The sequence below is a fragment of the Bos grunniens genome, chromosome 10 (genome assembly GCF_055505025.1).
Source record: "Bos grunniens cultivar Pamir isolate PY7600 chromosome 10, Bosgru_T2T1.0, whole genome shotgun sequence".
In the NCBI taxonomy this organism is placed as follows: domain Eukaryota; kingdom Metazoa; phylum Chordata; class Mammalia; order Artiodactyla; family Bovidae; genus Bos; species Bos grunniens.
This window is the reverse complement of record NC_141174.1, coordinates 26,171,221-26,197,607: the sequence shown is the minus strand read 5'-3', so window position 1 is coordinate 26,197,607 and position 26,387 is coordinate 26,171,221. Positions and strand designations below refer to the sequence as shown.

The 26,387-nt window shown below is 42.2% G+C and overlaps 1 long non-coding RNA gene across 1 annotated transcript; it reads right to left on the bottom strand.

Annotated features, from left to right (window-relative positions):
• Nucleotides 1–466: 466 nt before the first annotated feature.
• LOC147364175 (uncharacterized) lies at nt 467–5,278 on the bottom strand. The gene is made up of 2 exons (XR_015133550.1): nt 5,151–5,278; nt 467–2,611 (listed from the first exon to the last, which is right to left on the bottom strand). It is a non-coding gene; the product is annotated as an uncharacterized LOC147364175 (long non-coding RNA).
• Nucleotides 5,279–26,387: the final 21,109 nt, after the last annotated feature.

The window sequence follows — 26,387 nt, the reverse complement described above, 5'->3', positions numbered from 1 at the left end:
CCGAGTCCTAACCATGGTACTGCCCGGGAGTTCCCACCTAAAAGCACTCTTTTCCAGGCTACCAGCCACCTTTTTATTGGTAGATCCAAATCCCTTACCTCCTTTGAGCTGACAGTCACCTTCTTCACTGTGGACCGCCCCTATTTCTCAAAGGCCAAGAACTCTCCAGCTTCCTCTTACCTCCTTAGCTGCTCCTTCTCTGTATCCTTTGGTTCTTCCTGCCCTGTCAGTGTCTGAGTTCCAGTGGCTCTGTGGTGGCTCCCACCTCTTCCCCTCCTACTCTCTGCCTGACAGGATCCTCTGCCTCCTGAGGCTTTCATGGCTGTCTTCTCTCTGATGGCAGCCCCAAGACTTGAACTCTAGATTATTATATTCAGTTTGTTTCCCAACAGGTCTACTCGGAATCACCCACAGGCAACTCAAAACCTGAGGCTTATGAATGAGAAAAAGTAGGTTTGGCTCAGCATTTGGAGTAAAATTCATTTATATAAAGTTGCATATATCTGTCTGAGTATGTACGTACAGAGAAATAGGTAGAAGAATATTGAGCAAAAATGTTAGTAGCATTTGCCTCTGGGAGGTGAGGTTTCCGGAGATTTTTCTTTTTCTTTCCTTTTAAGTGAGCAGCATCATTCTCACCCAAACAGTAGGGCTATTAAAAGACAACCGCTATCTCAGTAAGTCGGTTATCTTGCCCAAGCAGCAAACTTCTCAAGCCGTCATCTTGAGGAGGAGACCTCCTCCTTTTCCACGCCTCTTATGCTTGCTTTCTCTTTATTTGCAGGGGAGAGGGAGGGTGTAGCCACAGAGATACCAGCAGGAACCAGCTGGCATACTCAAATTAGGATCGTTTGAGGGGTTATTAATAACAAAGTTGCTTACAAATATGTGGGCAGGGTGTAAAGAAACTGCAAGGAATCGCACAGTACTGTGGGGACTCTGTGGCCACCCCTTGGCCTGCAGGGGAGAGGGAAGGAGCTGTTATTGGAGCTGGGACAAGGGCTGCATGCAGAGGGCCCTCTGACAGGAGCTCAGAGCTGGGGCCCAGGACAGTTTGATGTGGAGGGCCAAAGGAAGATGACACAGCGCAGCAAAGCACCCTTTCCTCCTTTTCTCACCTTTTCAGAGAGCGTGGAAGAATTGCAATCCTTCTTCTGTTTTCTGCCCTCCAGCCAGTTTGATCTAGGAATGGTATATCTTCACTCTCTTCATTAAACCTTTCTATCTCTCTCTGGTGGCTCAGACGGTAAAGAGTCAGTCTGCCATGTGAGATACCCAGGTTCGATCCCTGGGTAGGGAAGATCCACTGGAGAAGGAAAGGGCAACCCACTCCAGTATTCTTGCCTGGAAAATCCCATGGACAGAGGAGCCTGGCAGGCTATAGTTCATGGGTCACAAAGAGTCAGACACGATTGAGAGACTGAGCCAACAATCCCTCTCAATGCGCTCAGGATAAGGTTTACATTCCATAGTTTGGCACATAATGCTCTTCATGATCTGGCTTTTTTGCCAGTGTTATCTCTTAGCTCCTAATCTCTTACCCTCTATACTCCAACTGTGCAGAACTTTTTGCCTTTCCCCCAAATGACCATGTTTTCTTTTGCCTCTAGGAATTTCTACATTCTGGTATTTCCCCCAAACCATTCCCACTTATTCTCCTTTTCTTCTCATCCTTTGGGACTTTGCCATCACCTCCTCCAGGAAGTCCTCCTGGATTTTCCAGAGCTGGATTAGTGGGAATGGAGTGAGCCACAGGCAATCAGTTTCTTCTCTTGTTCTCCAAGCTGATGACTCACTCCTCCTCTAGAGGGTAATAAAAGAGGAAGCACAGAGCCATAGTATTCCTACTATATTTTTTTCTCTCTGCAGAATAGAATAGACTGTTCAGTACCTTGAACTTTCAGCCTCCAGAACCATGAACAATAGAGGTCTGTGGTTATAAACCATCCAGTCTGTGGTATTTTGTTAGAGCAGCATGAATCGACTAAGACAATCACCATCTGTTTTTATTTGATGTTTACTTACTTGTTTATGGATTATCACCCCACTAGACCATAAACTCTGTGAGGTCAGGGACCATGCCTATTTTGCTCTTAATCATATCCCTGGCGTCTAGCATGGTAGCTGGCCTGTGGCAAGTACACAATAAATAGTGTGGGCCTGAACCTAAGAATAGTTTATTTCAAGGTCATCATACATTATAGACTCCATCAGTCAGTCAGTTCAGTCACTCAGTCATGTCTGACTCTTTGCGACCCCATGGACTGCAGCACACCAGGCTTCCCTGTCCATCACCAACTCCTGGAGCTTACTCAAACTCATGTCCTTCAAGTCCGTGATGCCATCCAACCATCTCATCCTCTGTCATCCCCTTCTACTCCTGCCTTCAATCTTTTCCAGCATCAGGGTCTTTTCCAATGCGTCAGTTCTTCGCTTCAGGTGGCCAAAGTATTGGAGTTTCAGCTTCAGCATCAGTCCTTCCAATGAATATTTAGTACTGATTTCCTTTAGGATGGACTCGTATGATCTCCTTGCAGTCCAAGGGACTCTCAAGAGTCTTCTCCAACACCACAGAATCCATCGGTAAATGTTAATTCATTCTTAGAAGTATCTGGAGAAAGAATTATGAAAATGGTTTCTTCTTTGCCAGAAAGCTAAGTAGAGCTTCCCTACCTGACCTGAACCCCTGGGGCTGATAGAAAACAAAGAGGTTATTTGTTTGGGTTTTGCTCCACACATGGTGCTTGGCAGGGCAGTCCCTGCTAATAATGCCCTGCTCTGAATTCTTCTCAAAATGTGTTTCAACAATTCTGAGGACTTAGGGGTCAGGATGGAGAGGAGGAGATTATGTCAAGGGCCAATCTGTGTTTAGCCTGTGCCTTACTTGTAGTCCTTGAACTAATTTGACTCCTTTGTCAGAAAAGCAAAGGCATCTGTTCACAGCTTTCTTAAGGGCCTGCAGAGGATGTTTTGTTTGTTAGGGTTAGTTTCCTTTTAGACGTTGGTATTTGTTCATGGAAGTTGTTACACTGATCACTTTGGCTACTGGTATGGTATATGAATACAATAGTTTACTAGGTAGGAGAAATTTTAGTATAATGGAATAATATTTTTCATATTAGGTAAGAGAAATTTTAATATAATGGAATAATATTTCTCATATGTTTGATCATATAATCAAAGCCCAATTTCAAAAGAGTAAACAAACAGAAATTACAGATCTTTTATGGAGATGTTTGAGGTTGAATGGGACAACAGCTTTTATTTTAAATAACAATTCAGTCAGAGTGTTCATTGTGAGGCTCTTCAAAATAAAAATGTACTCCTCAAGGCAATTTGGAAATCATGACTATCAATATGACAGATTTTGCAACTTTGATCCAGCTTCTTGCTGACTGTGGCAAGAACATTTTGCCTACCAACTCCAAGTTCCTTTTACATTAGAGGAACATGTATGCCCCAGGGCACGTGGTTTCTTCAAAGAGATGTCCTTTGTCTCCTGCCTGTGACAAAACTGGGGACCATGGAAGGAATATATCTCTCTGAAGCTTTGTGGAATTTAAATAGCCACCGCCAAACATTTAATTAACAAATAAATTGATTAATTCTTGGTGTTCTTTAAAAGGATGGCTCAAAACATTAGATATTTATGGAAAAAGGAAGATGGGAGAAAGAAGTGACTGTAGGGGCTATTACCCCAGAGTCCCCCACAATCAGAGTGGATGCAGCTAAGTGAAGGGGTGGTCCTGATTCTAATGGAGCTCCAGGGCTTCTACAAGCCTCTGTCCCAGAGCAAACAGGAGAGAACCTGCCTTAGGGGATGGAGCTATGCAGATAAAATGAGATTATGCATGTGCCAATATTCTCTTTTGTTTTTTAAGAATTGAGGTATAATTTATATAAGGTAAAATTCACTTTTTAGTGTACATTTCTGCCAGTTTGACAAATGCAGACCATCATGCACCCTATCACCACAATCCAATCAAGTACAGGACTGTTCTGCCATTCCCCCAAGTTCTTCTGTGCCTTTCTAGTCAACAGACCCCCATGACCTCGAGCCTTTGAAAGCCACGACTGATCTATTTTCTATATCTATAATTTTACCTGTTTCAGAATATCACAGAAACAGCATCATACAGTATGTTGCCTTTTGTGTCTAGCTTCTTTCGCTTTGCATTTGGGATTCATCCAAGTTATTGCATATGTTGCTAGTCTGTTCTTGTTACCGTGAGGTGGTATTCCATTGATGGATATGCTGGTTTGTTTACCAGCTGAAGGACATGTGGGTTGTTTCCAGTTTTTGACAATTAGGAATAGAGCCACTATAAACATTTGCATACAGGTTTTTGTGTGAACATAAGTTTTCATTTCTCTTGGATAAGTACCTAAGAGTGGAATTGCTGGGTCGTATGGTAAGGGTATGTTTAATTTTATAAGAGACTGTCAGACTGTTTTTCAAAGTGACTGTACTATTTGGCATCCCCAGGAGCAATATATGAGTTTGTGTGACAATATTTTGAAAAATCAAAATTCTATACATCCCTTTTAAAGGCAAGTATAAAGTAAGTTTCCCAGTATTGGGAGGAATTTTCAGAGACAACTCTAAATCTGTTTGCCAAACTAGCAAACAGAGGCCACAGAAATTAGCTGAGAAGGTTGACTGAGTATTTGGAGCAATTCTGCAAAGGAGAGTGTTTATTTCGAATCCCAGTTAATATGGACAGACAACTGTTGAGCACTTTCCATGTCCTGGGCATTGGGCTTCCTGTTTTACATGCATTTTCACAATGACTGCTGTTACAATCCCACCTTACACGTGAGGACATGAGGCCCAGAGAAGGTAATGACATACCAATTACAACCCAGCTCATAAGAGACCTCACAGGCAATAAAATCCAAGTATGCTGAATTCCAGACACTGTACCCTTTTAACTGCTCCCCTGTGCTAGCCTCTTAGCTGCTGAGAGTTACTACCAGTTATTAATGCTTCTCAGATTGTACCTTCTGCATTTCTTTGCACACAGACACCAGGTTGGAACATGGGCAGATATGAAACTTTCTGCCAGCTAACCCTGAGCTCCGCTGCTGTTCCTTCAGTCCAAACCCACGAGTCTACCCTCCCAGGCTGTACTCCCAACTCTCAGACTTACTGGCTTCCTCTGAATCATGCTGTAAGCTGCACATTGTGTCTTTGGAGAAGATTTGGAGAATATTCTAGGAAGAAAGCCTCCTGCCATTGAATGTGGGGAAGTCCAATGGAATGACCTTTCTCTTCTAGTTTGAGAAGGTCAGGCTGAGAGTCTGCTGCCAAGCACGGGTCGGGTTCTTTCTCGCCAGCTCTTGCTTTGATGTGGGTCATTCCCAACACCACACAGAGGCACAAAGAGACAGTTTTAGGGAGCTTATCTTGTGCTGCAAATGTTAGGTGCCTCAGAGTGCCTTAGAATCCTAACTCCTCAGATCCATATGGTGTGATTTAGAGCTGACAGGGACTCTGTTGCATTCTGATTCCCTTGGATCCACTGAATTACATCACTGCCAGAATTCCGACTCTGCCACTTACTGGCTGTGGGACCTCGGGCAACATGATTAACCTTTCTGTGCCTGAATTTCTCTGTCATAAATTAGGGAAGTGATGCTTATACATGGGGTGCTTTAAGGACTGAATGAACAGGACTGAATTCAAGTACAGTGCCAGGCAAATCGCAAGTGCTTACTAAATGGTTATTGTTATCGTTTTTCAGTCACCAAGTAGTGTCCTACTCTTTGCAGCCGCACAGACTGTAGCCTGCCAGGATTTCCCAGGCAAGAGTGCTAGAGTGGGTTGCCATTTCCTGCACCAAGGAATCTTCCTGACCCAGGGATTGAGTCTGCCTCTCCTGCATGTGTCTTCTGCATTGCAGGAGGATTCTTTACCACTGAACCACCAGGGTAGCTTAATACTAATACAGCCCAGAGACTCAGAGTGATACTTTTAATACCAAGGTATCTCAGAGCACAGTTGGAGTTAGGCAGTGTGGTGCTCAAATAGGATGCTTGATTGGAACACAGGAGAAATCTGAGATTAAGAGCAGATTGGCCAATTAATTAGCTTTGCGACCTTGAGTGGTCATTTGACCTCCCCTCTCACTTTCCTTCAGTAATTACCTCTGAGGATTGTTCCTTATGGCTATTCTTCTGACCTTTTAAAGTAAAAACTAAAAAGAACCAGCTGAACCTTCAGATTGCCACATCCTCTTTTATTCTACTCAGTTTCAAAAAGAAGGATCCTGGTTTTTAGAAAAACTTTGTGTTTTCCCAGAAAGAGACGTTTTAAAATAGTAATAATGATGGTAGCCACAGGGCATGGTGACCCACTCCAACATTCTTGCCTGGAGAATCCCCATGGACAGAGGAGCCTGGAGGGCTATGGTCCATGGGGTTGGTTGCAAAGAGTCGGACACCACTGAGCAACTAGCAGCCACAGTACTGAGCATTTTTGCTGTGCCAGGTGCTGTACTGAGTCCTGCATTGTGTCACAGAAGCCTCCCAATAGCCCAGTGAAGATGAAGAAACAGGCTGAGCAAGGTCAAGTCTCTTGCCCAGCATCACTTAGCTGATAAAGGGCTGAGCCAGGGTCTGAACCCAAGCCTCTCTGATGGCCTGTATGCATGTGTGCTTGCTCAGTTGGTCCGACTCTGCGACTCCATGGACTGTAGCCCATCAGGTTCCTCTGCCCATGGGATTTTCCAGGCAAGAATATTGGAGTGGGTTGCCATTTCCTCCTCCAGTATATCTTCCTGACCCAGGGATTGAACCTGCGTCTGTTGAGTCTCGTGCATTGACTGGCGGATTCTTTACCATTATGCCACCTGGGGCTTCCCTGGTGGCTCAGACAGTAAAGAATCCACCCGCAATGCGGAAGACATGGGTTTGATCCCTGGTGTGGGAAGATCCCCTGGAGGAGGGCATGGCAACCCACTCCTGTATTCTTGCCTGGAGAATCCCCATGGACAGTGGAGCCTAGTGGGCTACAATCCATGGGGTCGCAGAGTCGGACCAACTGAGCGACTAAGCACACATAAGCGCACAGGCCACCTGGGAAGCCCCTCTGATGCTGAAATGCATGCTCTTAAGCACAGCACTGCTGCCTTGGCTGGGACCATAATAGAGAACTTTAGAATGGAAGGAAACTTTGGAAATGACCCCAAACCACTCCTTTTAATCAAGCTCAGCACAGTTGCTGCTACCTCTACTGAGTTATTGATACATAAGCTCCCTGTCCTTTCTAGTTGGTAGCACAGTGAGTTGGAGAATGCTGGTTTGCAAACTCCTTTGTGGGACCCTTCTGTGATCAGTACAGTCTGAAGTTGCTATGCACTTGACTACCAAGGAGGTGAAGGGTATTCAGGGAATGAAGGGCAGTCGTCTGAGAGGTTCAGGCTGTGAAGTAGACAGTCATGTGTCCAGAGAACTCAGGTTCTCTTTCTTAGGGTAAGTGGAGAAAACATTGCCTAAGCTGTCCTATGCTTTTCCAAAATGCAGCCGTCTCTTCCAACCGCCAACAGCAAACCCTGAGCCTCTGGCATTTCCCTCTGGGCTTGGTAGGGATAGTAGTGCTGGCATGGCCAGTCTGCTGGCTGCAGTCAGCACGGCCTTCTCACTCTGTTTTTTTCCCATCACTGCCAGTGGCTTATTTGACTTCGAACAAGTCTCTCAAAGATCAATTGAGTTGTTTAAGCTCTAAGCACACTGATTAAAATAAATCATGAGGAATGATGATGTTCTGTGTTTATAGGAAAATTTTCTTCTAGGCCAGAGTCCCTTCTTCCCCCACCCCTGCAGCATAGTTACAGGCCAAATGCCGTGGCCATTCAAGAGTATGAGAGGAAATTTGCTTTGAAATAGGAGGAGAAACTGACCTGGCTGGTTTGGTAATAGGTCCAAGGAACATAGTGTCCTCTGGACACTGACAGCTGCTGGAATAAGTCTGTTCCTCTTGTCGGTCAGGCCGACCCTCTCTGGCAAGTTGACTCACGATTATGGAGATGATCAACAACAGTTACGGAAAGCCTGCTGTATCCTTGTCAGCAAGGTGTGCTGAGGTGGGAGATGGGAGATTTTTATGTCCTGGTAAACAGCAATGAAAAGTGACACGTGTGAAGCAGATTACAAAACAATGCATAACATGGTATCACATTTACGCATTTTTACAAATATGAGTATGCATAAAAATATCTGAAAAATATACACAAACTGTTGGGATTTCTCTGGCAGTTCAGTGGTTATGACTTTGCTTTCCAATGCAGGGTTTAATCCCTGTTTGGGGAGCTAAGATTCCACATGCCTTTTAGCCGAAAAACCGAAACATGAAACAGAAACAATATTGTAACAAATTCAGTAAAGACTTTAAAAATGGTCCATGTCAAAAAAATCTTTAAAAAAGAGCAATATACACAAACAAAAGAAATGGGATGGAAGAAGGCAGAGAGGGAATTTTCATTTTTTTATCATGTATACTTTGAGATTACTTGAATTTTTCTAAAGAGAATGCATTGCTTCCACTCACCCCCAATATTCTTTGGCATTTATTACAATATGATTTTTTAAAAGTCAGATTTAAGTAAAATTAGCATATAATTATATAGTAATTATACTTATACATATACTATGGTAAAATCACTCTTTTAAAAGTGCATGGCTAGATGAATTTCAACAAATGTACATAGTCATGTAAGCATCATCACAATAATTATGTAGACTATTTCCATTGCCCCCAGAGATTCTCTTCTGCCCTTTTGTAGCAAATCTCCTGCGCTTACTCCCAGCCCCAGGTGACTGCTGATCTGATTTCTGTCCTTATTGCTCAGCTTTTTCTAGAATCTTAATGGATGGAATCATATAGTGAGCGGTAGCTTTCCATGCCTGGTTTCTTTCATGCAGCATAGTGTTTTCTATGTGGTTGCTTATAGTAGTTTTTCCATTTCTTTGCTGAGTAGTATTCCTCTGTACCTTAGTTTGTTCATTTACCAATGTGGCTTGTTCTCTGCTTTTTGTAATCATAAGTCAAGCTGTTGTACACATTTTTGTATAAGTCATTGTGTAGATGTAAGTTTTCGCTTGGGTAAATACCTAGGAGGTTTGTAGGGTCATGTGTTAAATATGTGATTAATTTTTATAAGAAACTGCCTGACTGTTTTCTAAAGTGGCCATACCATTTTGCATTCCCACCACGGGTACCCTAGCCACTCCACCTCTTCAACAGCTTTAGATATTGGCAGATTTTGGGATCTGAGTCATTTTAGAAGGCAGATAGTGTTATCTCATTATGGTTTTAATTTGTATTTCCCTAATGACTAATAATATTGAACATCTTTTCATGTACTTATTGGCCATCTGTATACTATTTCTGGTGATGTGTCTTCAAGCTTTTCATCCATTTAAAAAACTGGGTTTTCTTTCTAATATTGATCTATAAGATTTCTTAACATATTTTGGATATAAGTTCTGTATCAGAGATGTATTTTTGCAAATATTTTCTCACAGTATGTGACTCATCTTTTCATTTTTCTGAACAGTGTCTTTTGAACAGCAAAGCATTTTCATTTTGATGAAATGTAATTTATTTTTTATGTATTAATAGTTTTTCCTTTTTGTGTCATATTTAAGAAACCTGTGCCCAACCCAAGGTGACAAAGATTTTTCTCACATTTTCTTTTAGCACTTTATACTTCTACCTCTTACATTTAGGTCTATGATTCATTTTGAGTTGATTTTTAAACAGCTTTAGATATAATTCACATGATACACATTTAATCCACTTAAAGTGTATAAGTCTGGTTTTTAGCATGTTTAAAATTGTGCAAGCATCCCCACAATCTAATTTTGAACGTTTTCATAAAACCAAAAAGAAACCTCAAATTCTCTGGTAGTGACTTCATATTTCCCCTCCCACCCCCTCAACTCTAGGGAACCACTAATCTATTTTTTGTCTTTACAGATTTGCCTATTGAGTTAATTTTTATATATGGTAAAACCACTTTAGCATTCTTACCTTGAGAAAACCCTGTGAACAGTATGAAGAGGCAAAAAAGGTAAGAGTTAAAGTGCATTTTTTTGGGTACATGTATGTCCAATTGTTATAGCATTACTATTTGTTGAAAAGACTATCTTTTCTCCACTGGACTACTCTGTCAGCTTTGTCCATAGTCAATTGACTTACATGTGTGAGTCTGTTTCTGAACTCTCTCTTCTATTCCATTGAACTATACGTCTATCCAGATGTCAAAATCACCCTGTCTTGATTACAGTAGACTCATAAAAAATTGAAATATGGTAACGTGAGTCCACCAATCTTATTTTTCTTTTTCTGGCTATCTTGTGTCCTTTGAAGTTCCACATAAGTCTTTGAATCAGCTTGTCAAGTTTCTAAAATAAGCCTGCTGGAATTTTGATGGAGATTGCTTTGAACCTTTAGGTTAATTTAGGGAGAACTGACATTTGAACAATATTGAGTCTTCTGATTCATGAACATGGTATATATTTCTAGTAATTTAGGTTTTTAATTTTTCTTAGTAATATTTTAGTTTGCAATGTGAGATCTTGCATGTTTTATCAGACTTACTCCTAAGAACTTCACGGTTTTTATGCTTAAATGTTACTTTTAAAATTACAATTTTAGTTATTTATTGTTAGTATGTTAAGATATGATTTTTGCACATGGACCTTGCATTCTGTGAGTTTATTAAACTCACTTATTTGTTCTCTTTGCTGTTTTGTGAATTCTTTGGGATTTTCTATGTAGATAATAGTATTTTTATTTTTTTTCAAAATGTATGCCTTTTACTTCTTGCCTTATTGCACTGGCAGTGAGCACCAGTTCAGTGTTGTATAGAAGGAGTAAGAAGAGACATTTTGCCATGTCCCCAATTTCAGAGGGAAAATGTTCAGTTTTTTACCACTAAATATGATGTTTTTATCAGTTTGAAAGTTCTATTCTAGTTATCTCAGTGTTCTTAATCATAAAAAGATGCTGGATTTTGGCAAGTGTTTTTTGCCTTTTGATCATCTTTTGAGATGATCACATGGTTTTTCTTTTTAGTCTGCTGACATGGGGAACTACATTGTCAATTTCTTTAAAAGTTAAACCAACTTTGCATTCCAGGGATAAACGCTACTTGGTCATGATGTATTATGCTTTTAAAAAATTTTTGGATTTGGTTTGTTAACATTTATTAAGAATTGTCACATTTAGAAGAAATAAGGATATTGGTCCATAGTTTTTTTTTTTTTTTTTTCAAATTGTGGTGTCTTTTTCTGATTTTGGCATCAGGATAGTGAGGGGAGAACTATTCTCTCCTCTTCTATTTTCTGGGTAAATTTGTGTAAAATTTGTGTAAAATCTGGGTAAATTTGTGTAAATTTTCTGGTAAAATTTGTGTAAAACCTTATTTTCTGGGTAAATTTGTGTACTATTTCTTATTTTTTGGTTTGAATACTTCTATATCATTTAATTTTTTTCTAAAAAGAATATAATACCTTTGACCATTGAACAACATGGGTGTGAACTGCCTCAATCCATTTGCATTACATGCAAATATTTTTCAATAGTAAATACCACAGTACTGCATAGTCCATGGTTGTATGACTCCGTGAATGTGGAGGCACTGTGGATACAGAGGGCCAACTCTAAGTTATACATGGATTAACACCCCAGTTTGTTCAAGGGTCAACTGTACTTTAAAATTTCTATTTTAAAAATAATTTTATAGCTATGAAAAATATTAGTAGTACAATAATAATACAGAGGGGTCCCATATACCTTTCACCTAGATTCCCCAGTGTTAACATTTTGCATAGTTATAGTATAATGATCAAAACTAGGAAATTAACACTGATAAAATGTTACTAATGAATTTATAGATTTTATTAAAATTTTTGTTGTTGTTTAGTCATTAAGTTATTCCAACTCTTTTGCGACCCCATGGACTGTGGCCTTCCAGGCTCCTCTGTCCATGGTATTCTCCAGAAAAGAATACTGGAGTGGGTTGCCATGTCCTCCTCCAGGGAATCTTCCCGACCCAGGGACTGAACCCAGGTCTCCTTCATTGGCAGGCGAATTCTTTACCACTGAGCCATCAGGGAAGCCATTCAAATTTTACCACTTGCCAAATAATGGCCTTTTTTCTGGTCTAGGATTCTACACTGCATTTAGTTGTCATGTCTCCTCCATTTCTATTCTTTAAAAAAAAATTCCTCAGTCTCTATCTTTAATGATATTTGCATTATTTTTTTAATTGAAAAATAATCAGGAGGAAATTCGCCCTATCTCCTTCCTTCCTTCTGAATAATTTTGGTCTATTAGCTTGGGCCAAAACAAAGTATGTACCAGTGGAGTGTGGGTAGTGGATGTTTCAGTGGCCTGTCATAGATATAGGAACCCAAGTGTAGTGAAGCATAATCTATGAATGGAGGGTTGGTGATGGCTCAACAGGGTTGTCAGGATATAAACTGAGTGAGAAGGGCCTCTGTGCCAGTGTAGGGGTGAAGGTGGGCCAGGTGATGTGATGAGGGCATCTGAGCAGGGGTGTGATGGCAACAGATGACTGGTTACATAGAGGGGCTTTGATCAACTAAATGTATCAAGAATGATTAAGAACAGATGTCACCCTATCAGAAAATAGAAGCTAAGATAAAGATATATAGATCTCCTTAACTCTATACTCAGAAATTCAGAGAGGAGCAGCATTCTAATAGCATTGACAGCAGTACCCAGATCTTGGCTTCTAAATATCATTTTCCACAAAAGAAACAAGGGTGCTTTAAAGCAATGGCTGATTTCAGGGCTGGGTCAAAGAAAGTACAAGATAAGCCTAGAATTCTTTCTGTGTCAGAAGTTTAGGAAATTATAGAAGAATAATAGAAATATGTTAAAAGAACAGAGAAGCCAGTTTGAGGAACCGCCACTTTCCAAATCTGGGATAATTTGAGCATCAAGGTAAATAATAAGTTATAGACTATACCCCACTTAATAAAATGAGAGTTGATGCGCTTATACTGAAATAAATGAATAATAAATGGAGAGAGGAGAAAGGCTTTTTTTTTAACCATGGGATGCTAATGAATGAATATGAAATGATGACAGAATTAGAAAATCACACTGGCAACCATAATAATAATAATAATAATGCAGTCAAAAAGCACAAAAGAATGTGTAATAGTGGGTAAAAGATGAATGAGGAATGAATATTTACATAATTCCACAGTACCTCCCAACAAATATTTGATAATTACAAAAGAAAAAAAAGTGTGACTGTGGTGGGAAAGCGGGCAGATGCCATCTAACAGATGATCAAGGTTAACATCACAAGGAATGGGACAAATCAATATCAAGCACCTCTTGATAGAATATAATGAGAAGCACACAGCAGCTCTTCTGTGATATTCCTGACAAAGATGCATAAACTAAACTTCATTATGAGGAAACAACAAACCCTCAAAAAGGAATGTCTAGAAAACAACTGGCCTATAATCTTCAAAAGTTTCCAGGCTTTTAAAGACCAGAAAGAACTAGGGAACTATTTCATATTGAAACAAGTTGAAGACACATGACAATTAAATACTATGCATGAGCCTGGGTTGAATTCTTTTTCTATAAAGGATGATATTGGTATAATTAGTGAAACTTGAATAAAGCGTGAAGATTCAGTAGTAATAATGTATTGATGCTGGTTCTTGATTTTGATGGTTATTGTGAAGAGAAATAATCAGGGAGAAGAAACAACTATTTATCCTGCTACTTCTCTAGTATTCTCCATCTTAATTGGTGCTACCATCATCTATCCCGAAATTCAAGCTTGTAGTAAGAGACTCATCCTTGACATCTTTCTTATAATGTTAAAGTCCTTTTGGACCAACCTAAATATCTATGATGGATCAGTAATAAGAAACATCTATGCCTTGGAATTGTTGTTGTTTAGTTGCTAGGTCATGTCTGACTCTTTTGTGACCACATGGACTGTAGCCTGCCAGGCTCCTCTGTCCATGGGATTTCCCGGGCAAGAATCCTGCAGTGGGTTGTCATTTTCTTCTCCAGGGAATTTCCCAACCCAAAGATTAAACCCATGTCTCCTGAATTGGCAGATGTGTTCTTTACCACTGAGCCACCAGGGAAGCCCATGCCTTGGAATATTATATTGCTATTCAGAGGAATGAAGTGCATCTCTATGACACAAAAATAAAAGGAGAAAGTTGCAAAATAGAATAGAATATCCTCTTCTCATCAATTTTTATACACACAAAGACCAGGTGCAGTGAAGGATATATTCCAAAATGTTAAAAATACTATCTCTTTGGGATGAAATTATGAATTTTCTCCTTTACTGTTTGGATTTTTCTTAGAGCGAATCATTAAAAACACACAATAAAGATATTTTATTTTTGAAGAATTGTTTAATATAAATAATATGGTAGAGACTTAAAAAGGAGAGAGAAACCATTCGTCTTCAAGGAACCTCAAAATGAACAGGACAATATAAAAATTACATATATGGTCTAGAATACATCTAGCAAGAGGAGATATAAATTTAGAGGCAAGCTGCAACTATAAAAAAGAATGAGGACATAAGAAAGAAGAAAGACTGATATAGAGGACTTGGGGAGATGGAACAGGGCACAACTAGAAAGGTCTTGGCTGTGTGATAGATTTTGAAGAAGAGAGGGTCATGGGAAGCCGATGGAAGGCTGTTTTCTGAGAGTGGGGAAGTGGGTACCTGGTTCAGAGATCTGAGCCAAGTGGGGAGCTGAGGGAGATGCTTAGCTGACATGATAGGCAGTTTTCTTTCCTGAGTTTTTTTATTTCCTTCAACTTCTCTCATTTTTGATTCCTCCTTCCCCACTGTTCCCTGGTGACTTCCCGGACGTGTCTGAGCGACTTCACTTCACTTCCCCACTGTTCAGGGACCTAGGGCTAAAACATACCCCCCATTCACTCCAATGAAAACATGGATGTGCGTGCTAAGTTGCTTCAGTCATGTCTAACTCTTTGCAACCCCAAGGACTATAGCCCACCAGACTCCTCTGTCCATGGGACTTTCCAGGCAAGAATACTGCAGTGGGTTGCCATGCCCTCTTCCAGGGGATCTGCCTGAACCTACTTCTCTTATATCTCCTGCATTGGCAGAAGGGTTGAGTACCACTAGTCCCACCTGGCAAAACACTCTTAATAGAGTTAAAAGAGTTAATGTGAACAAAAGTTAGCTTATAGGACTTCCCTTGTGGTCTGGTGGGGCTTCCCTGGTGCCTCAGATGGTAAAGAATCTGCCTGCAATGTGGGAGACCCAGGTTCTATCCCTGGGTCAGGAAGATCCTCTGGAAGAGGGAATGGCTACCCACTCTAGTATTCTTGCCTGGAGAATTCTATAGACAGAGGCTCCCCTGTCCCCACCAGGGCTACAGTCCTGGGGATTGCAAAGAGCTGGACATGACTGAGTGACTAACATTTTCACTTTCACTTGGTGGTCCAGTGATTAAGAGTCCACCTTGCATTGCAGGGGACACGGGTTCAATCCCTGGTCAGGAAGATCCCACATGCTGTGGATCAACTAAACCTGTGTGCCATAACTACTGAGCTCACACTCTAGAGCCCGTGAGCTGCAATACTGAAGCCCATGCACCCAAGTGCCCTTGCAACAAGAAGCCACAGCAATGAGAAACCTGCACCCATAACTAGAGAGTACCCCTGATGGCTGCGACTAGAGAAAGCTACTGTGCAGCAACAAACACACAGCACAGTCACAGGTAAATAAAAATAAGTCATTTTATGAAAACCCTAGGGAATATGTAAAGAAAACAATGCCTGACAGTACAATGTAAAAACAGTTAAGCCACTTACATCTGGTTTCTTATTCTAAAGAATTCTGTGAAAAGATCAAAGATCTGTACATATCCCTGTTTCCCTGCTCTTGAGATAATTTCACAATAACTCTTAAAGTCCTAGCATAACTTTGCGGGCATCTGGTCTGGCTTCTGATCCTCCCAGTTCCCCGTGCCTGCCTCTTAGCTGTGTGTTCTCTGGGTGCCATCTCGTTTCCTACTCCAGGGAAGCTGGTGCAGAAAATACATCTTGTTCCATGCAGGAGCGAATCTCAGCTCCTTAAAACTCAACCTGCTGGAATCTCTGGATGCCTCTTACTCTTTCCTAGCCCAAGATAGTACAGGGGCAGACCTAGCTCACAGCTGAGCTCTCAGGCAATGCTGTTGGACATCTTTAAGCCCTTCCTACTTAAATCTTTGGCTCTGCCTACTTTGGAAACATTCTGTGATGATTCACTCGAGTCCCTACACCAAGGAAGGGTCTTGTAAAATCTGCCTATTATAGTTTCACAACCCGATAATAACCACATAGTGAACATACCATTCGCACAGTATGAATTAGTACATTTACAGCACGGGTAAGGTCATTCTCACTTCCCAAGTGAGGTGGTGAAATCTCGCCTGGAGGGCACGTGTTGCGGAGACTTGGGAGTAGCTTTGTAGCAGGTGAAAGCTTGAGGTCATCTTTCTGGCTAGTCTCTCAATTAGGTGGTTTAAAGATTAAAAAAAACAATTGAGTGAATTCCACCTCAATAAATTATTTTTAAAAATTGTGCCTGCAGGCTGGGAAGGGGAGGGTGGGACAAATTGGGAGAAGAGCATTGACATACATACACTGCTGCTAAGTCGCTTCAGTTGTGTCCGACTCTGTGCGACCCCAGAGACGGCAGCCCCACCAGCTCCCCGATCCCTGGGATTCTCCAGGCAAGAACACTGGAGTGGGTTGCCGTTTCCTTCTCCAATGCATGAAAGTGAAAAGGGAAAGTGAAGTCGCTCAGTCGTGTCTGACTCTTCGTGACTCCATGGACTGCAGCCTACCAGGCTCCTCCGTCCATGGGACTTTCCAGGCAAGAGTACTGGAGTGGGGTGCCATTGCCTTCTCCGATACATACACTACCAAGTGTAAAATAGACAGTGGAAGCTGCTGTGTAACGTGGGGAACTTAAGGCAGTGCTCTATGATGACCTAGAGGATGGGATGGGGATGGGTGGGAGTGAGGCTCTAGAAGGAGAGGATATATGTGTACTTATAGCTGATTCATACTGTTGTACAGCAGAAACCAACACAACATTTTAAAGCAATTATACGCCAATAAAAAATTAAAAATATATGTAAGTAGTTTAAACTCCTTTGATTAAAGTAATTCTGTTTGTAATAGAATTACTCTCTGGACCAGAGTAGTGCGTCTCATTTTGCCAGTCCTTAAAAAAGCCACGTTGAACATATCAGCTGCACATATGTTGAAACTGAGAAAGAAAAACCTTTATTATGAGGTGGTACACTCGCGCTGCACAGTCTATCCGGAATATACTTTAGACAGTATCCAGAACCTTTAGAGTCATAATTTTTTCCCTCTTGTTACTTCTTACTATGAAAATAACATGTACGTATTAAATATGATTATTGATAATGTGCTTCTTATTAAGGCTTTCTTGGCTACACAGTTAGCTTCACCTGTTCTCACTACTGCGTGGAGGAGAGTCTTTAGAGCAGGTGAGTTGGGTTTTATTTGAGAGATTGAAGTGGAGTTTAAAAGGCACTTGATAAAGACAGACGTGGAAGTATGAGCTCTGAAAATGTTACTACCACACTAAAATAGAAAAAAAGTGCATGGTTCGGGCTATCCTGGGATAGGGCTAACCCAAGGGGGAAATTTATTTTGTACTTCAGGTGGAGCCTCAGCTCAATATCAATCTTTGAGCTTCTTTCATGCAAGACCCTTGTGGGACCTGAGACCTCCTAATACCACTAAGAAATGATTTTATGTTCATCATGGTAGGCATATAAGATGAATCAACTTATAACTACATATTTATTTCACAAACTCTTTTACTTACTAAGTACTTAAGTATTCCATGAGTAGTAACTCATGTAAGCCTTCTACCAGCCTTCTGAGGCAAGACTATCATCAGCCCCATAAAGCTGAGGCACAGAGAGGTTGAGCATGCATGCCTGCTCAGTTGTGTCCGACTCTTTGTCATCCCATGGACTGTAACCTGCCAGGGTCCCCTGTCCATGGAATTTTCCAGGCAAGAATACTGGAGTGGGTTGCCATTTCTGACTCCAGGGGGATCTTTCCGACCCAGGAATCGAACCTGTGTCTCCTGAATCTCCTGCATTGGCAGGCGGATTCTTTACCACTGAGCCACCTAGAGGCTGAGCGATGTACCCCAAATCTCACAGTTCCAAAGCGGCAGAGTCAGGACTGGAACCCATTAGTCTGGTCAGACTTCAGAGTCTTCTTCACATTTGGCATTGCGGTGCTTATCTATTAGGATTAACAGTGGAACTCCAAGATCTGAACACCCTTCCCAGAAAATAGGCTGATAGTTGCCATAAAGAGAACAAAGTCCACACATTTCCTGTTAAAGTAACTCTCTGTTTAGAAATCACACATGCTTTATATGTTAGAATAGGACTCACATCCTCTCAGGTCCCAACAGGGTGTGAGCATTTTGACAGGATCGTGCTGTGGGAGGACCGTTTCTGCACTGAGGAATGTATTAAACAAGAGGCAGATCATCTTCCCTCATTGACAGAAGCCCCACGACGGATATGGGCCGGCCCCTCTGTCTTCCACCCCCAGTCCCAGTGAGCTGCCCAGTTTGGGGGTCAAAGATCATTCAGATGATGGAAGAATCCCACCATCAGGCGGAAGATAGGGAACAATGTGGATATTGCTTGGGACTGCATTTAACAGGGAATGAAGGCAAAGTAAGATTTTTTTGGTCATTCTTTGTCTTTAAGTCTCTATAATTTCCTTACTGCTATAAATGGAAATGGAAGCACCATCTGGACCAGAGGGAGAAGTAGTCCCTCTAATTTTGCCAGTCCTTAAAAAAGCCACACTGAACACATCAGCTGCACATATGCTGAAACTGAGAAGGAAAAACCTTTATTGTGAGGTGTACACTCGTGCTGCAAGGTCTATCTGAAATATATTTTAGACAGTAGCCAGAATGTTTAGAGTTATAATTTTTGTCCTCCCATTACTTCTTACTATGGAAATAACATGTATGTATTAAATATGATTACTGATAATGCCCTTGTTGTAAAGGCTTTTCTGTGGCTACACAATTATCTTCACCTGTTCTCCTCACTACTGCGTGGAGGAGAGTCTTTAGAGCAGGTGAGCTGGGTTTTATCTGAGACTCTGAAGTGGAGTTTTAAAGGCATTTGATAAAGACAGAAATGGAAGGAAAGTGTGAGCTCTGAAAATTTGACTACCACACTAAAATAGGATAAAGCGCATGGTTCAGGCTATCCTGTTCATTTTACTTCTACTATGTAGTCGACCACACAAACCGAGCAGCTGAAGTCCCATGCTCTGCTTCTATCAGCAAAGACGGCTAGAGGAGCAGCTCCCAACTGTTTCTGCCCTACATCCTGAATTTCTTGGAAAGACACATGCTCAGAAAGGGCTTCCTATTAGGGACGAAGGGTTGTACTGGCCTCTTTTGAGGGCAGCCAGAAAAAAAGATTTTTTCAGTAAACATGCTGAGAAGACAAAATGGAAGTCAAATCTCCACACTGTGGAATGACACATGACCCTGTTCATAGTCCGAAGACACTAGAACCTTCCTGGGTCTTTTAAGATGTCACTGCAGAGGTGGGTGAAAGACTGATAGTGACTTTGGTAGATCCTTACAGCCCAGATGTCTTTTTCGGGTTTTGGTGTAAGCCCCTTTTTCTTCTTCCCAGATTCTTTGACCACACCAAGGCCCCGGTAGCCACACAGGCCCATGGTGCCTGCCTGCTAAAATCCCACAGGGCCCAGGGCACAGAGAAAGGAGAGTCTCTCTGGGTTGGAAGGCACAGCTAATTTCGCCCGTGTTTATTCTGCTCATGTTACCTACTGCTTGGAGGTAACGGTTGGCAGTTTCTGGGTCTAGGGTCACATCGCCAGGGAGACCAGAGGGAGTGCTGGGCAGGATACTGAAGGCAGGGAAGAGGAAAGCTTCTGGGGAAGCCGCCTGGAACCCAGAGAAGCTATGGCTTGGGGGATGCCTCCCTACATCTCTGCTAAGAAAGGGGAGCCTGCCTGCCCCGGGCTTGGGCAAGGCTCACGCCATATCTGTGGAGGGCCTTACTCTTCCTCTCTCAAGATAGGGAAAAGTTGGAAGACCCAGATGTGACCCAGTTGCTGGTGAGTATGTAGTCAACACAGGCCCCCAAACACCTGCTGGGCCTGGATAGGGCAAGGTAAACGAGATGCCAAAGGCATAGAGTTTAAGGAGGCGCTCAAGCTTCAGGTTGGGCAAATGCCCCCTTCCCTGCTTATTGGCCCCTCTCCCAGCACTGGGCTGTGTGCTCAGGAGCTGGCGTTCTTTAGGCTTAAGCTTTACTGACATCCTGAGGCCGCTGGTCAAGCTTGGCCTAACAGCTTGCCCAGACCCACTGCTCCGAGCTCCCCGCCTCACTGTTCCCTTCTCCCAGGCCTGATTCCTCCCTCTTCATGTGAATGTCAATAACCCTACCTAGATGCTTTCTTTAAGTGTGTTGAAACGCGTTAAGATGACCAGGAATGTGAACAGAGGCCCTTCCTGGTGCCCCTCTGCACACTCAGGGAAGTTGACTGTTAACAAACCTGTCTCAGTCTCCAGGGTTTGCCAGACGTATTATCTCCTCTCCCTGCCATAAGTCACACCGGCTGATGCCCGTTCAGATGCCTCACCGGGCTTGTTATCACCGGGCTTATCATGAGCTATTCCCGTCTCCTCCAGGGCAGTTGACAGGTTCTTTAGGGACAGAAAAAGGGAAAGGCTTTGAGCTCCCAGCCAACAGGTGCTTCCCTCTACACTAAGGAAGGGCTACTCTCCAGCTGCAGGGAGAAGCCTGCTTCCCTCCTCCGCTTGTAGAACAACCGTGACGGCCCAGGGGGAAGCAGGACCTCTCATCACATTTGAACTCGCGCGGGAGGTCACTGAGCTCACCCCGCCTGGAGAACGCATCGTTTCTTTCGCCCAGCTAGTTAACTTGAAGACTAATGGTTTAACCTTAAATGTTTTCACTCCTAGGAATAAACAGAGGTTTTTTTTGCAAGGATGAATTGATTTATTTCTCAGGAATAATCAAGAGAAGGGCAAACTGTACACTGTCTTCCCCAAAAGTGGCATCTGGGAGAGAGGGATGCAACCTGGGGACAAGCCTGCCCCTCACATTTGCAAGGCCTGGGATGAGGGGACAAACGGAGGCCCACACGTCATAGATCTACGGCTTCAGAAGTCATACCTCAAACAGGGAACTGCCTAATAAGTGGATCTTCCTACCTTGATACATTTACTTTCATAATAACCTAAAAGGTTAAGTTCAAATTGAGAATTCTTGGACTTCTGCCCAGGGACACGCAGTCCAGGGAGTGCCTGCCTCGCCCCTGCTACCCCCACCCCTGCCACCCCCTTCTCTTCCTGTCATGGCTCTGCTCTGAACTCTGAGGGGCCTGTGCACACATGTGTGAACACCCCAGGCTGCATGTCTGAGCTGCATGCATACGTCACCCTTGGCCACCCTTGGGTTTTGCGAGCATTACCCAGAAAAGAGGACAATGCAGGCCCTGGAAGTAAGCTCAGGGCTATTTGGGCAGGAAATTCTGGGACTGTTGTCTAGAAGAGGGGCCTGGGGCTTGGGTGTGTGTTTGTGAAAATATGACTTTGGCCCCGAGGGAGGGCCAGAGAGGGGACTTTTCACATGACCAGGTGCAAGGGCAGTGCTGCCAGGAATAACCAGCTCCTATCAGGACCTTCCTCTTCTGTGCAGACAGAGTCTTCTCCAAGACCTTGCCCTCCCGTATGCTCTGCATCACCAGAGAAGAGGCCGGTAAGGAGAAAGTGGCCAGAGTTCTCTGCTATGTGGACCCAAGTCTACAAGGAATTCAGGGAACCGCCTTCTTATCAACTCCCAGGCCTCCAGCAACTGCTAATGACCACCGTATTCAATTGGAGCCACTAACCCAATAGAAAAAAATGGCCATTCCCAGCTTCTATGGGATCCACCCAAATGCCTTGTAGAGAAAGGAAATGGGCAGGGGTGGGAGTGGTGTTGTTATGTCAGAGCCTGCCAGGCTAATTGTTCATCCTCAGACCATTTTATTCTCTGGATAAAGAAGCAAAAGCAAGACATCTGATGATACAGTGTTTTCCCCCTTTGGCCCACCTGCCTTTACATGCCTGTTTAAGACATGCCTGCTATTCTGTAAAGAAAACAGAGGACTCAGGTAATCCCCAGATGCCAGCCCAAGTCAGCCCTGCATGAGGCTCCTGACTTCCTAGATAATCCACAGCTTCCTTAACAAAGCAGACCAGCATCCATTCTGTGCTTTTGTTTTATAGGCTGTTTTATGACTGGAAATAACCTGCTTATTGTAAATCTCTCTTGTGGGATTTACAGAGGTGTCATCTGTTCTATTTTCCTGGCTCTTTCACACATTTATTTAAATTCATTCATTACTTGGCAAGAACATTTTGTATTCTAAGTCTTAATCATATAAGAAAGAAATATTGTCCAACAGACATGGCCATTATTATATTGATTCAGTTTTTATTCATTTACAAGTTAGGGTTTCTCCCCCTTGATGGTTCTCTGGCTTTTACGATACGGTTTCTCCGTGAAGCCCTAGGAATGGCTCATAAAAGTGGTGTGTTTGAGTTTGTGGGCTTCCAAAGGTGCAAAATGCTTTCTTCAAGGAATAAACTCAAGTTTATTATTGCTCCAGAGTTTTATAAACTATCTTCTTTGCAAGGGAGAGACAATAGTACATTCTAGTTTTTGCTTTTCTCAATCACTGACTCCTAGGTTGGTCCCTGATTTCCATAACTGTCTTTGACCTCAGGGAGTTTGTAAGGCCCTTCAAACCTCTCTCTTGGCATTTTTCATGCATGTGTGTGTAAAATCTACGTAACTGATAATTTATCATTGTATGCATTTTTAAGTGTGCAAGTCAGTGGCCTTCACTACCTTCACAGTGTTGTGTAACCATCACCACTATTTCCAGAACATTTTCATCACCCAAACATTTCTGTACCCATCGGGCAATAACTTCCCATCTCCTGGCATTTTGATCCTTAGCTTGTGCAGTGTTTATGCACTTTAGAGCCAAGGAACCTGACTTGGAATATTTGCTCTGTCCTTTACTAGGCCTGGGATGTTGAACAACTTGCCCTATCTCTAGTTTATTCAGTCGCTCCGTCATGTTTGACTCTTTGCGACCCCATGGACTGTAGCCCACCAGGATCCTCTGTCTATGGAATTTTCCAGGCAAGAGTACTGGAGTGGGTTGCCATTTCCTACTCCAGGGGATCTTCCTGACCTAGGGATTGAACCTGTGTCTCTTGCATCACCTGCATTGTCAGGCAGATTCTTTACCACTAGCGCCACCTAGTGGTAAAGAATCTGGGAAGCCCAAGTCTTAGTTTACCCATCTGCAAAATGGAGCTAATAAGAATCAGAATAATAGCCTTCATGGAGCTGTTACATGCACATAGTTCCACACACGAAGAGCATCATCAGTCCTCAAAAAGCACATTGTCTTCTCCTTACTGTCAGTGTCTCATTGCATCAGATGAGGGTTCTCAGCTATCATTCCCCAAATCCCTAGATCTTCACTGCCATCTGGGCTAGACCTGGCTCCCTCTCCATCCCTGAGGCAGGGCTAAGAGGGGTTCAGGACATTTCTTAAACTTCCCAATAATGACTAACATTCACTAAGTAACATTTGTCAAGAAGAGGAAACTCATCACAGAGATAGGTGTTAAGGAATGTGAAGCAGGTCTCCCAGCTTGCAGGTGAAAGACAGGATTCAAATGTGGTCTGGCTTCAGGGCCCTTGTTCTCAGCCACTGGACTCTAAAGCCTTGATGTGCTTGTAATGATTGTGGCAGAAGTAGAACTTGGAGAAGCAAATTCAAGCTCACCCAGCAAGTCTGTGGCATGGCCAAGAAGACTGGCCACCTGATGCCCAGCCACTGACTCTGACTGCTGCAGGGGTAATTATCCTAAGAGTGTTATGTCAAAGATAATCAGAGAGTCAGATAATCAACTTCCCCTTCCTTAGAGCGAGACCTGAGTCTTTAGGGAGCTTTTAGCCATGAATGATACCAGTGGTTTTCCTCCTGGAGTATTGCTTTGATGGCTTTCCTCATATATCTTCCAAACCACATGGTTGGAGCTGCCCAAGGATGAGTGTCACTGGCTACCCACCCACCTGCTTCACCATCCTGATTCTCAGTCCTCCAATACATCCCACCCTTAAGACTTTATTGACTATGGTAGTTGAGGAGTGACTTCTCATTTAAGACATTGTTCATATTTTCATGTTTGTTTCTTAAAACGGCTTTGTTGATCTCCCTCGGTTGGGACAGAAGGCTTTCCCCCTTGTCCTCTAGGAATTGATAGAGTTTCTCAAACTCACAGGTGACTTTTTGTCGTTCAGTTTCTGTTTGTTTCTAAAATAGAGACAAGTGGTCACATGAACACTGAAGTAATCACATGCATCTTTCCTTTTCATCATTGCCCACATATGCTGCTCTATAATTTCTTCTTTGATTCTATTCCCATCACATACCCACTGTAAAGGAATTTTAAAAGGGAGACAAAACATAAATGTATTTAGAACTTCAAAGTGTATGTCATGCAATGTGATTTCAAACTGAGTTTTTGCAGCTCCAAGGTTACCTTCGGTAATCTTAGGGGATAATCTTAATTATGAACCTCTCAGAAAATAATGTTAATTCACCCTTATTTCAAAAATAGATGTGCCCATGTATCTCTAAGGGAGAACGGGACATGTCATGAAGTCAAGAACATGTGTCTGTGGGTGTAATTATGAGAAGACTGGGAATGAGTGAGTTACTCTGTAAAGCATGTGGGTGTCTGCTTTGCGGTTCAGTTCCTTGGCTCTGGTTGGGCTCCAGGGAAGTATACATATCTTAAAATGTGCGAATGGGAGGAGTTCAAGGAACATGACTTCTGCTGCATCTGGACACCATCCTTGACAAGATGAGAGTGGCTCCAGAATGAAGAGTGAATTTAAGAGGCAGAAGGCAAGTGTTTCAGATAGCTAACCAGCTTGGACCAGAGGGTGTGTGCTGAGAGACAGTAGCAGACAGGAGGTAATTAAGTATTTACCAGGAGCTGACTGTATTTGGAACTGGAACCATCCGAACCACAACTGGCAATAACATTAAAAAAAAAAAATAGCCCAAATATAAAATGCTCAATAAGAAAAAAAATTCAGAATCTATAACTGTTAAGATAGAGAAACTGTACCCAACTTGTGTTCACAAGTAACTTTCTTTCTTGGTCTTCCTCTAAGTCAAGAATTGGCAAACTACTGCCCCCTGGCCAAGAACCACCCACACCTCCTGTTTTTGTTTGGCCCTTGAGCTAAGAATGGTTTTTGCATTTTTAAATGGCGGATAAAAGTCAAAAGAATGCTTTGTAACTTGTGAAAATGATAGGAAGTTCAAATCTCAGTGTCCACAAATAAAGTTTTATTGGCACACAGCCATGCTCATTCAGTTATGTATTGTCTATCGTTGCAGAAGTAAATGGTTGCACAGAGAAGAAATGGCCCTCAAAGCTTGAAATATTTACTAATGGCCCTTTTAAGAAAAAATTTGCCTGCTCTAAGGAAATTCTTGCAAATTAGGCAGTTAGTAGCTCTTCCCCAAGAAATGAGTTCCATTGACAAATCAGGAAATGTTATTTTAAATAAAATCAAATGTTCTTTAATAAGCTAATGTGACAAACAACTCTACCAAAAAAAGAAAAGGAAAGGAAAAAAAAAGAGCTGAGGGAGAGAGAAGCAAAGTCTTTGGTGTTTTCTAAACTTATTGTCCCTGGAATGTTTTCTCTCTCTCTCTTGTTCTTTAGAGGGCTCTTTTGTGGTACTAATGTTCCATGGAACATGACTTGGTAAATACTGATGAGAAGTAATTGGGGATTTATACATACACAATTGGGGCAAGGGTGGGGAAATCCAGCTACTTAGAAAAAGAATTTCTCTCAGAGGGAAATTTTTTTTTGTTGTTTCATAAAACATTTTCTAGGTCATTTAGCCATGCAAAATTAGGTTCCAGAACTCGATTTGGAAGGTGGAAAAAGGAAACAAAGAGAGTGTTAAAATAATTCCGCATAGTAGAGTGAGGACAACTTGGGGTTTGGGGCTGGGCACAGACTTTATAATTTGTGGAGCCCGTTGCAAAATGAAAATGTTCAACATGCAGCAAAAGGTGCCATTAGAGACACTAAAATATAAAGCTTTTTTCTTTCAACTGCAGTGTTTCTCGCTGTCATGCTGGTTTTAATTTATTTAATTCC